A 12,639-nucleotide genomic window follows, 5' to 3' on the forward strand; every position below is an offset into this window, starting at 1 on the left:
TGGTTCCTAAACGAAAAAATGACCTAAATAACAAGTCTGATAGGCCTCAGATTCCCGAACTAACCTGTGGAATAAGTATGGTGAAACTGTCTCGGGAAGGAACGTGGCTGTCTCCTCCATCTTGAAATTAATCAGCATAAGGGAAAAAGGGACTGAGTGTTCAGGAAGCAGAAGCCCAACCGGTTAATACTAGTTACTAAACTATGGCGTACGTGGCAGGTACTGCCCGCAGAAGCCAAGACCCTTAGGCTTGCCTTTTTTTTTTTTTTTTTTTTTTTTTTGGTGGAAGGAGGGGTTAGGTTGTTGGCGGAGGGAACGGAAATTAACTTGAAAATAATTTGGCCTAATTCCCACCCTTACCCAGGGAAAAACAACAAACTCGCAACGGCCTTTCCCTCTCTTTTAGGGGGATCCTTCCAGTAGTATCTGGCAGAGGATAACCCAGGATTATATGAGCGAAGGGGTAAACCACATTTGCCTCAGATCCTCTGGGAAGATGTCATCGCGGACCCAGGGTCGCTTAATCGGTTTTGCTCTGTGGAAGGGCCCAAAGTGGGACTTTGCAAATCCTGGGAAAAATCTTAAGGCCTAAGGATTCCTAGCATCTGAGTTAGAGCACTCTGATTTTTCCCAAAGCCAAGCTCGCCACGTAAAACGCGGGACGGCGAGGGAAGCCTCCCAAAAGCAGAAGAGAGTAAAACCTGGGGCACTCTCAGATTCTCAAGCCTGAGTCCAGAACTCGAAAGCACCTCCATGAAATTCTTAAGGCTCTGGAGGGCCCAGGCTTCAGCTCGACTACCCCTCCTTCCCCTTCTTCAAAGAGCCGGTCGACCCTACCACCAAACTAAAATGGCAGCAGCGACTACGCTACGGAGCACCCCTGCAGCAACAGGCCTGGGGTCCGGAGGCGGCGCTGAGCCTCTGCCACGACGCATTACTCGGGCCATTTTGAGAGAAAGCGGCAGCTGCGGCTCCGCGGTCTTCCTGTTGCCCAACCATCCATTTCAGAGAATTCCCATGCCTTCACTTACTCAGTTTTAAGATCAGGATCGGACTCGGTTAGTTCAGCCGTTTCCGCTGAGGCTCTTCCGCGCCTCGGCTGCCTCCGCTTTCAAGCTCTCTCGAATGGGTGGCTGGCTGAGACCCGCCTCTACCCCAGCGTCTGCTTCCAGACGTTGCTCAGGCAGCCATTATCTTCCCCATTGTTACCAAGCAGCGACAGGAAACGACGGCCCACAACAGGAAGTGATGATGCCGAGTCCCGGCGCTGCAGTCCCGTTCCCAGCCTGTTAGCCAATCTCAGTCGATTCTCGAAAAGGCTTGGTGAGCCGAGGAGGGGTACAGCTGCCGACAAGGCGGGGAGGGCGTCGGCTTGGAAAAGGAAAGCTGCTATGACGCCCACCATGTGACAGGCCCCACCCTCCTCCGCCATTTTGAATTGTGGCGAGAAATTCGCGTTCTGAGAATTGTGGGAATCTTCCCTTTCCCATTTTGAAAGTTGGAGAACGTCACCGTCTGGCGACGTGAATCCTTTTTCAGAGAGCGAGAAATGTGATATTGGTCTAACCTGGCCTCGATTCAATCAGTCCCCACGAATTCATACAGCATCTTACATTTTATTCTACATACCTATTTATTGAGCGCCAACTGTAGGTCAAGCACTATTGCAAATGTTGAGAAAAATAGACCAAAATTTAAAAATAAATAAAATCTTAGTTCTCATGGATCTTGATAATTTAATGAGGCTATATTAATTTTTGAAAAGCAAATTACCTCATATTAATTGTTGATAAATGCTAAAAAGAGAAAGTGGGGAAGGAAGATGGGACAGCACCCTATAGTTTAAAACAGAAATTGCAAGGCTTAAAAGTGTTGAGAGTCTCTTTGAGGTGGTAACTCTGAAGTACTTGAAAAAGGGAGGTGATTGTCAAAGGGTGGGAAAATCTGATAGAGGTGGAATTCCTAAAAAGGCTGTTAAGGAAGCCTCTCTTATATGGTAATTCCTGAAGGAATGGAGGTATTCCACCACACAGCATCTAACTCCTATTGCCCCAGTTAAAAGAAAATAACCTTCCCAGTTTTTTAGGGTGCTTCTGTGTTTTTTCCTCCATTTTCCTGATAACAAGTCAGGTAGGGTGGCTTTCTTACTGTTTTCCAACAAAACTAACTTGTTCCCACCTCAAATACTTTGCCTAGGCTGGAATATTTTCCTTTGATATCTTTGCTTTCATCACCCAAGACTCATTATTGTCACCTTTTCAGAGAAACTTTCCCTGCCCTTACCTGCTTAATTTTCTGTAAAGCACTTTTCAAAATATAGTATTTATTTGTTTGCACAATCTTTTAAAAGAAGTAAACCTTGTTTTGCCCACTGTTGTATCCCTACGAACTGAATAATAGACTCTCATGTTTTGGGGAAGAATTCCCGCCTCGGTATAGTGGAGTTTTAGGAGCCTGGAATAAAAGCAAAATTTTATTTCAAGCAATTAAAACAGTATCTCTTGTATCCTGTTTATCTCCCCAGCACGTTTGATATTGTCTTGTTGACAATGTAATGTATGATTTAGAGGCTGTCTCTACTAAGTTTTTGTCTTATTTTTCAAAATAATGTATTAGAATGTTTACCTGGAATGTATAAAATGAAGTCTTCAGCTATCTGCAACTGCCGTTAAGCCTAATATTAAGACTATGGCAGTAACTAGCCACTCCTGACATACTCTTGAGGCACATGTAGATTAATGTAAAATATAAAATAATAAAAGTGGGAAGAATACGTGAATATTTCTATAGCCTTGAACTATGGAAGGACTTTCTAAATATGCAGGAGGATGTTCTAAACATGGCACAAATCCATAAAGGGAAAGACTAATAAAATACAATTTCCTAAATAAAAGTAAAGCTTCTGAGTGTCAAAATACAAGGTTAGTAAAGCTTAAATACAAATGACATATTGAAAAATATGATTTTAATATGACATGACAGCTTAGAGTTGATGTTATTGTTTTATAATAAAATTAAAAGACAAATGACAAACTGGCAAAATGCTGCATATACAGTAAACACATATGACTAAATATCACAAATATATAAAAAGTATTAAATTGATATGTATTTGGTGCTGGAGAGAGAATCCAGAGCCTTGCATACCACTGAACTACACCACAAACCATAAACTGATTTTTTTAAATTGAAGATTTAAAGGCAAGGGAAAGCCACTTAGGTTTGACTAGCATTATGAGTTAATTAAAATAGTGTAGCTGGATGTGGTGGCACACTCCTATAATCCTAGCACTCTGGGAGCCTAAGGCAGGAGGATTACAAGTTTGAGCCCAGTCTGGGTAACTAAAAGACTTAGGGAGAACTTGTCTCAAACAGGGCTGGGCGTACAGCTCAATGTGAAAGTCCTAGGCTCAATACCCAGTACTGCAAAAAATTTAATAAAAGTTTATTTTTATTTTATCTATTTATTTTTCAATCCCTAGTACTACAAAAAAATTTTAACAAAAATGTATGTATGTGTTTGTTTATTTATTTATTTTGAGGTACTGGAGATTGAACCCAGAGCCTTCATACTAAGCCACATCCTCAGGCCTACATTCCCAGCCCTTGTTTTCATTTTGAGACAGTCTCACTAGGTCGATAGGTTGCCCAGGCTGGGCTGAAACTTGTGATCCTCCTGCCTCAGCCTCCCAGAGTGCTGGCATTACAGGTTTATGTCACCACTCCTGGCTAAAAGTTGATTTTTAAAAAGATAAATACCCCAGTTTTGAAATGTACAAAGGAATGGTTAATTTTTTTAAAGGAAGCTGGGTGTGGTGGTGTACAACATTCAGGAGGCTTAGGCAGGGGTATCTCAGCAAGTTTCAAGTCAGCCTGGGCTACATAATGCATTCAAAGCCAGCTGGAACTACATAATGAGACCCTATCTCAAAAAGAAAAAAAAAGGAGAAAATATTTGGCTGATAAACATAGAAAATATGCTAAATCTTACTATTAATGAGAATAAAAAGTGATTTTTCTTTTTCTAGGGGCGCCTAACAGTATGTCAGAGATTACAAAACAATTCACAATATTGAGTGTTTATGAAGATCCTTCGAAATGAGCACCTTACACTTTTTTGTTGTTGCAGTGCTGGGGATTGAACTGAAATGGGTACAATAAAAAGAATAAAATGAACACAATTATATGCTTAGTGCTACTTTTTACTTTTTATTTTTTTGGCAGTACTGGGGATTGAACCCAGGACCTTCACACTAAGCTATATTCCCAGCCCTTTTTATTTTTTATTTTGAGACAGGGTTTGCTAAATCACTAAATTGCTCAGGCTAAGCTTGAATTTGCAATCAACCTACCTCAGCCTCCCAGAGTGCCAGGATTAAAGGCATAGGCCACCATGCTGGGTTTAGTGTTAGTTTTTAAAGACAAAGGCTTGGTGACATATCTCCAAGCCTCAATATATCTATACTGTTTGAGCAACAAATCTATCATCTATCTATCTATCTATCTATCTATCTATCTATCTATCTATCATCTGGTGCTAATCATAGTGTAGTTTGTAGTATTAAAATGTTGAAAAATCAGGAAAGACAACTACTTAATAATAATTAGTCAAATATACTAAATCTACATGATGGACTACTACATATCCATTAAAATGTGTTCACATGTTTTGTTCACATATTTGTCACATATTTGTAGTGAAAGAAAGAAATTTATAAAAACATGTATGATTATTTTTAAATTAAAAAAATATAAGTACACCTAGAGAAGCGTATAAGTGAGTATACATGCAAATAAAATGTGCTGGAAGTATTAGTCATGTTAACTTCCTTCTTTACCCCTTTCTATATGGTCTTGAATATTTTAGTGTTGCATATATTATTTGATATTGGAGAGGAAGAGCCATTTTCATTTTTAAAGAAAAATCTGAATTTGACACTCGTGCATGACAGAATCTACTTTAGCAACTTAATACTTCATGGCTCAAATATCCACTTAATTGTGTCTTTTGCATGTTTTCCTACCTTTTTATAAACATGGAACTGCTTGCTTCCAATATCTAGGAAATTACTTACTTCATCTCATAACAATTTAGCCCATGATGCCACTTAATGTCATTCTAGAACCTTGAAACAGTCAGACTACTTAGTTTCTCTTTAGCCTAATTGCATTTCCTTACCATGTTAGTTTTACTTATATGTGACCATCAAATGATTTTTACACCTTCTAGTTCAAGTGACCTTTAGGAAAATAGAAAAGAATGTCCATTTCAAGCATATGCTGGTGAACTGGGATATATCAGTAAGACCACACACAAGAAGACTCTGTGCTCTGTGACATGATAAATATTGAACAAAGACTTATCAATGTAATGAATATTACAAAGGATATGTGTGTACAAATGGGAGTATATGAAAGGAATCTTTAGCCAAGAGAAGCTGTTAGTTTTAGTTGAGACTTGAAGGAAGAATGATGGTTCAGAAAGATAAGGGAGGAAGCCTGAGAGAGAAAATAACCTTGTACAAATTCCCTGGGGTGAAAAAGTGAAACTCGAGGAACCAAAAGAATAATTTATTTTCTTTAGTAAATATTCCATTTTACTTCTACACAGCACTCCTCACATTGGAATTTAGTTAGTCTGTTTGTTTGTTTACTGATTTAATTTATATGTTTATGATCTGTCTGTTTTCCTGCTGGCCAGCCCCTTCCCCTAGAAGTATAAGCTCCATGGGACCTGGGACTTTGCCCTATTTCCTCATTCTTGTATTTTCAGAGCCTAAATATCAAGTAGACATATTTCTTGAATGAATCAATGAATTGGTTTGTAGTTTCTATTACAGATTTTGGATTTTATCCAAAGAGCAATTGGAAGTTGGTGAAGAATTTTAAAAAGAGAAGTTATATGATTTAATTAAAGTTTGACAAGAGACTGTTTAATGGCTGCTATGTGTTTGACTCATTTTTTGTCTGTTTGTGTGTGTGTGTTTGTGTGTGTGTGTGTGTGTGTGTGTGTGTGTGTGAGAGAGACCCAGTCTCGCTAGGCAGTTCAGACTGTCCTTGAACTCATTGTGTAGCCCAGGCTGACCTCCAACTCTGGATCCTCCTGCTTCAGCCTTCTGAATGCTGGAATTACAGGGTGTACCACCTCAACCAGCTGTATTTTTTGGGGGGGTGATTGAAGATTGAACCCAGAGCCTGTTCCCTAAACTACATTCCCCAGCCCTTTATTTATTTTTTATTTCAAGACAGGATCTTACTGAGTTGCTAAATTGTCCAACCTGGGCTCAAATTTGTGGTCCCTCTGCCTCAGCCTCCCAGAGTGCTGGGATTACAGGCATGTATCACCTAGCCTGGGTTGCATTTTTCTTTATAGTGAATAAGGTCACTATTTTAAGATTCCCATAATTCATTATTTAAAAAAAATTGACTCGTTTGGTTAAAAAAATACCAGCAAATTGCCTATTTAATTTAGATACTACCTCTAATATCTAGGGAACTTTGTAAAAAACTCTTGAACAAAAATCCCTGACCAAAATCAATTTAACTTGCAAACCAAGGTCTACTTTTTAGTGCTTCACTTTTATCAAGTTTTCTCCTATAGGAGTTCACAATAAAATTCAGGACGTGAGTGAATTATAAATGTTTTCTTCATTTTGTCCTAAGGAAGAAGCAGAATGGAGACAAGGGAAAAAGACTCATCGATTTATTTATTTATTTATTTCAGTGCTGAGGATCAGGCCCAGGGCCTCACACAAGCTAGGGAAGAGCTCTATCACTGAATGACACCTGATTCACTAATTTATTCATTTTATTAAGTTATTCATTAATAAATATTGTGTACCATAGCTCTGTGGCAGGCCTTGACATAATCTCTGTTCCGAGCATGTTCACACACAGAGAGAAGAGAGGCATTCCGAAAGGACATTTCAGTAATCAGATCCAAGACCATAGGCTGAGCTCCTCCTCCTCCACCAGCAGCAAAGTCCATGGCCCCAAATATCTGAAGCATTTTGTAAAGTTAGTGCAGTGTTTCCAAAAGGGGCCCATAAGTTTATATTTGTCAGAAGTCTTAAAAATAAAGATTAGGGTTTGGATAGGAAGACTCCAAATTTAAGCCCAGCCTGCACAACTTAGTAAAGCTATCTCAAAATAAAATCACCTTTAAAATTGGCTGGGACTGTAGCTCAGTGTGAAGGCCCTGAGTTTAATCACACACACACACAGACACACACACACACAGACACACACACACACACAGTCACACACACACACACATAATTAGAGAGCAGAGTACACAAAGCATTAAGTGTAAAGGCCTTTTATTCCTTACCATATATGGAAGGTATTTTTAGCCTTAAAGCCTGAAGAATAGTACATTTGCCTTAGGCTAGTAATAAAGAATATAGCTGGTTTCGTTTTTAACAACACAGTATTTCATTTAGGCATGTAGCACAGCCCCTTGCAAATGCCTTGTTTATGCTGTCATTGTTACTGAAAACTTTTTTTAAAATGTTATTCAAGTTGGCCTTGAACACACTATGTAGTCCAGGCTGGCCTGTAACTCACTATTGTGGAGAGCGAAAGGTTGAAATAACCTTCAGAGACCTCTGAGTCTCTTGAGAACATAATGAATCCTGGATATGCAGCTGGCACAAAAACAAGGATGGTTACTTGTAACGAGAGTGGTTAAATAGAAAGAGTTCGAATGTCTGTAATGCAAGGGAATGTTATTCCCGGAGTTGTAAAGATACATTTGACCTTTTCCCTGGAAAATAATTAGTCGCCGAATTATGTACAGAGGAGGGGTTGGGGGTTGTGGAAAAGGTATATAAAGGGCAATAAAGTGGGAAGAGGGGTCTCTCCTCCGCCTCTCTCTCCTTTTTGTTTTCCTCAGAGGTTTTGTTTTTCTTTAATCTTCTCCCCTCCTCTCAGGTACTGTGCGACTATTGACGGCTGGCACCGTCACACACTATGATCCTCCTTGCCTCAACCTCCTGAATGCCAGGATTACAAGTGTGTGCCGCCACGTCTGGCTGTTACTGAAAACTTTTTAATTCTTAAGTACTCAATCTATCACTTTGAAAAAGTATGTTGTGACATATATTTTTCCTCCCACAAAGGCCCTGTAACTTAACTGGGATTGTTATTCCTGAGTAAGATGTACTCCGGAAACAAGAAGGAAGTATTAATTGCAAATATTAAGACACAGTAGAAATAAAATAGAATGCATGGCTAATTATTATTATTATTATTATTATTATTATTATTATTATTATTATTTGACTATAGAGGAAACTACATCCTCCTATTTGCCCCTTTCTCTGTACTTCCACCTGCTTAACTCTTTGTTAGGAGAGAAACTTCAGCACAATTTAGTCTTGTTTCTGCTAGAGTGGGAAAAGAAAGCCTGATTCCAGGAGCACAGGAAGGGGAGGGCAATGTCTGGGGGAAGAAGGGTACTTCCTGGGCCCCAGCAGGGGTGGCCCCTCTGCCCTTCCTTAGCTGGCCTGGGTCTTGACAGAAGGTTTATAGATTTCAGCAAGACATATGTCATTACTTGAATTTGTTTCATAATCTTTTGAAAAGAGAAAGATTTTTTTACGGACTATGTTTTAACATTTTTTTGTTTCTCTAGAAGAATGAAGATTTAGGATTTTCTCAGAGGAAGGGAAATTCTATCCCTGACTAGCACCTCCAAGTGCATACACCCACACATACTCACCAAGTACATGTACACATGTCTGCAGGCACACAAACTTCCAACCCTCTCACACCAACAGATACAAATACCCTTAACACACTTATGCACACATAACTATACACACACAGCTCACACATACACATACTCATATCCCTGTCTGGCTTTCACTTCCAAGATTTCAGAGGTTGGAGAAAACCAGGAAAGGAGCCAGGAGAAGCCAAATGAGGAGCATAGCAGCAGAGGGGAGAGAAGAAATTTCACTTCTCACAAGAACAGGGAATCTAACTTTTCCTGGGCCCAGCTGTCTTAAATCCTATAGATTTCTCTCCCTGAGGCCAGGAATTAATTTTCTAATAATTTAATCAGAATGATCACAGGGTTCTCCATTTCCAGGAGTTGAAGTCCTGAGTTGAGAGTATGAGTTTCCTGTGGCCCTCCTGGACTCTTCTGGCTTCAGTGTTAAGAGGGGAATGAGGTACATGGCTTGAGATTTGTATTTGTATGATGATAAAACTTGGTAATACAGGAGGATAAAAATGGAGGAAATGGGTGCAGGAAACAGCCTTGAGTAAATATCCCCTAAACATTTAAGGAACCTTCACCTCTCTATCTACCTCATCTTTTGTGCTGAGAGTAGAGGGGTTGTTTAATTAGTTATTTCTGATCTCTGCATTCTTGGGGAATGTGAGAGGTGAATATATTTCCTCTGAAGACCTCTCAACTTGGGGTACAGCCATTCATGGCACATTTGTCCCCTGGCTGCTGGAATGTAGTTTTATTGCTAATGACCTACTCTTTCTGCAAATATAAAGACCAGACTCAAATCTACTTCAGCCAAAGCTCTGAAGGTACATCTTCTGTGTAAATTTGCACCATCCTTCCGACCCTGCCCCCAAATACAAGCCCTCTTCACTCTGGCTGTCTCCAGTTCCATTCTTGATGAAGAAACTGTAAACTTTCTCATGAGTTATCTATCTCCCTTTGCTTTGCTGCCCAGGAAAATGATCAGTTCACGATGTAAACAGTGGAGCTGCCTGCATCCACCATCTTATCCCTTTCTCTCATTTTTTCTTTCTCCAAAGGTGCCTGAGTCCTGTCTTGTGAGGAAGTATCTTTGGTGCTTGTTGCTGCCCTTGAGGCCCTGGCTGGGCTCTTTATTGAGTGGACACTGTGAGCATCTGGCCCTTTCTGTTCCCTTGGGTAGCTTGCAGTCACCATCACCTCTGCATTTCCCTTTTTGTGAGCCTTTTGGTCTCCCACAGGCCACAGGCAGGTTTGAGCAACACAGAGGGTCTCTAGGCTGGCAAGTCTTGCTCCCTGTGGGCTAGGGGAGTGGGGGATAGGTAGGGGGAACTCCCATGGGTAGTCTCTGATTTCCCTCCTCAATGCTGGGCTGCTCCTCAGAGTCTGGGACAAACTGATCCTACTTTTCACCAGGATCTCCCTTCAGGCATCCCAGGGTCTTCCTATGTCCTGTGGGCAGGTACCTCACCTTCATCCTGTCACTCCAGTCTATTATGCAGAAAAATCCTTTTCTCTCTCAATGAAGAGCCTAGTTTTCAAGATCGCTGTCTGAAAATATAATTTAAAGCTTAAACCTGGGTACCTTGCTCTTGATGAAGTTTGCTTCTTCCCTTGGGACAGTGAAGGTGACTGTGAAGAGCCCAGGCAGCTGAGGACAAAGCAGAGAGGAGCAAGGGTCATGACTGGCCCCTGGGCTGTGTCATCCTGGTTGCAAACACCTGGCTCTTTCTCTGCAGAACCAGCTCACTCCAGGGGTTATTTAGGCCTGGGAGAGGTTCTGAGCCTAAGTATAGGCTCTGCAGGGAGAAACACAATGCTGGATGGGGTGGTGTGTGTAGTTCATTTGGTGGAGTTCCTGGTCTCACAGAGGGAAAGCTTCCTTTTGAAGGTCAGGGCCTCCTGTGGCACCATAAAGGGTTTTGATTACAGCTACCTTGTGTGTGTTGTGGGGCACCATGCTGTCAGGAATTTGCTTTGTCTTCAGCATACTGTTATCTGTAGTTTCATAAGAATTACAAAGTAGATTTACTGCCATACCTTTTTTCCCCATTTTTCTGAATCCCACTTCTTCCTCTTTTTCTTTCTTCCTCTTTCTTTTCCTTTCCTTTCCTTTCCTTTTTTTCTGTAGTGCTATGGATCAAACCCAGACTCTCCACGGGCTAAGCAAGCACTCTACCACTGAGCTACATCCCCAGCCCTTTTCTTCAGTTATTATAGCAGCAGTGAAATATCTTTATGATATAAGCAATATATTTATATGATTCTGTTTTTTTTAAATTTAAAAGTAACTTGCCTAATGAAGCAGTATCAAACAGAAAGGTTCAGATGTTCTAGTTCAGATGTTCTAATTTAGACTGCACAGGGCAACTTTCCAATTTACTCTAAAGCAACTGGAAAATAATCTTCCTGTTAACAAATTGAGAGCAGTATATAGGAAGATAGAGACATGGATTTAGAGAAGATATACTCATGTTATCTCCAATTAGTAATCTATTTTAATAAATGAGTTTTCTACCATTTAATTTTGTAAACTGTGAAGAATAAAATGTTTAAAGATACACAAGATTGATTATGGACTATCTCAGACATCAAACAGCTACATATTATGTTTCTCTTTGGAGACAAGATGACCCAATCTCTGCTTCTTATCTCAAATATCTTTAGTCATCATAAAAAACAAAAGCCCTCCTAGTTCACACCCACTTAAACACTAACTTCCATAGAAGTCAGCTGTAAATCCAATTCTATCTCCACTTGCACTATACCCTAACAATACTTTTGATCCCTATGGGCCTGCATATTCAATGCTAATACACTCTTCTTTTTTCAATCTATTCCTAGGAAGGTCTTCCCTTCTCAGAATTTTGGTTGAAAAGTGCCAGCTTTCAACAGACTTCCTTTCTCCAAGGACTATCAGGAGAAAATTCCCAAGGGCAGTCTCACACCCATCTTGAACTTGGAGGCAGAGATGGAAAGGACACTTCTTTAAAATACAGATTCTGGGGCTGGGGATGTAGCTCAGTGGTGCCTGGCAAGCGCAAGGTCCTGAGTTCGATCCCCAGTACCCCCCCCCCAATTCCAACACCATTTTAGGATTCCAATTCAAATATTCTAGTGTAGAACTCAGTAAATTTTATTTTAAATAAATAAATTTTCTAGAAGATTCAGATACAGGTTATCTGCAGAGAAGTGTTTTTGAAAAGAGAATTCAGTTAAAACATTAATAGTTACCCTTTACTGTGTCCCTACTAGAAACAGGCACATTATCTCATCAAAAAATCTTTTTTTTTTTGGTACTGGGGATCAAACTCAGGACCTTGCACCTTCGAGGCAGGCAGTGGCACCACTGAGCTAAATCCGCGGCCCACATCAAAAAATCTTGAAAGATGTTATTAATATTTTATAGGTGAGAAAAATGAAACCCAAAGCAATGAGAAACAACAGCAAAACCAAAATTTATAGTCAGCCACATGACTAGTAAATAAGGGAGATGGGTTTGGAATATTAAGTGCATGCTGCTTCTAACAAACCAGATCTTTACCTCCAAAACCAAGTCTTAGGTGAATCGTACATTTAAAAAATATTTTTATTTTTCACATCAGGTGGGTTATGTACCCATGTCACAATAAGATTTGAAGGAGGCACATCTCACACAATGGCTTGAACATGCACACAAGAGGATCATAATTTTTTATTTATTAAAATTTTTTTTTTCATACCAAGGATCAAACTCAGGACCTTGCGCTTGCGAGGCAGGTGGCAGAACCACTTGGCTAAATCCCCGGCCATAGTTTTTTTTTTTAAGTTTGTTTTGCTTTTGAGAATCATACCCATGACCTTGCACACAATAAACACACACTCTAAGCTATACCTCTAGTCAAAATTCTTTTTTCAAAGAAAATTTAAAAGATGGA

The 12,639-nt window shown here is 40.0% G+C and overlaps 1 protein-coding gene and 1 pseudogene across 6 annotated transcripts in view; both read right to left on the bottom strand.

Annotated features, from left to right (window-relative positions):
- Rlim (ring finger protein, LIM domain interacting) overlaps positions 1–1,305 on the bottom strand; it is a 28,732-nt gene extending 27,427 nt beyond the window's left edge. For 2 of the 6 annotated variants that reach the window (XM_021246487.2, XM_021246483.2), the window contains exon 1: positions 1,032–1,305. The gene's annotated coding sequence lies outside the window, so the exon portion shown is untranslated. Of the gene's footprint in view, positions 1–64; positions 121–1,031 lie in introns of all 6 variants that reach the window. The other 4 variants (XM_021246485.2, XM_087196590.1, XM_087196591.1 and 1 more) reach the window with 4 other exon arrangements.
- An 11,016-nt stretch (positions 1,306–12,321) lies between these two features.
- LOC147822451 (small nucleolar RNA U13) lies at positions 12,322–12,407 on the bottom strand (annotated as a pseudogene).
- Between the last annotated feature and the right edge of the window lie 232 nt (positions 12,408–12,639).

The sequence above is a fragment of the Heterocephalus glaber genome, unplaced genomic scaffold, assembly GCF_053883595.1.
Source record: "Heterocephalus glaber isolate CG9 unplaced genomic scaffold, H.glaber_assembly_v1.0 deba00001613, whole genome shotgun sequence".
Taxonomy (NCBI): Eukaryota; Metazoa; Chordata; class Mammalia; order Rodentia; family Bathyergidae; genus Heterocephalus; species Heterocephalus glaber.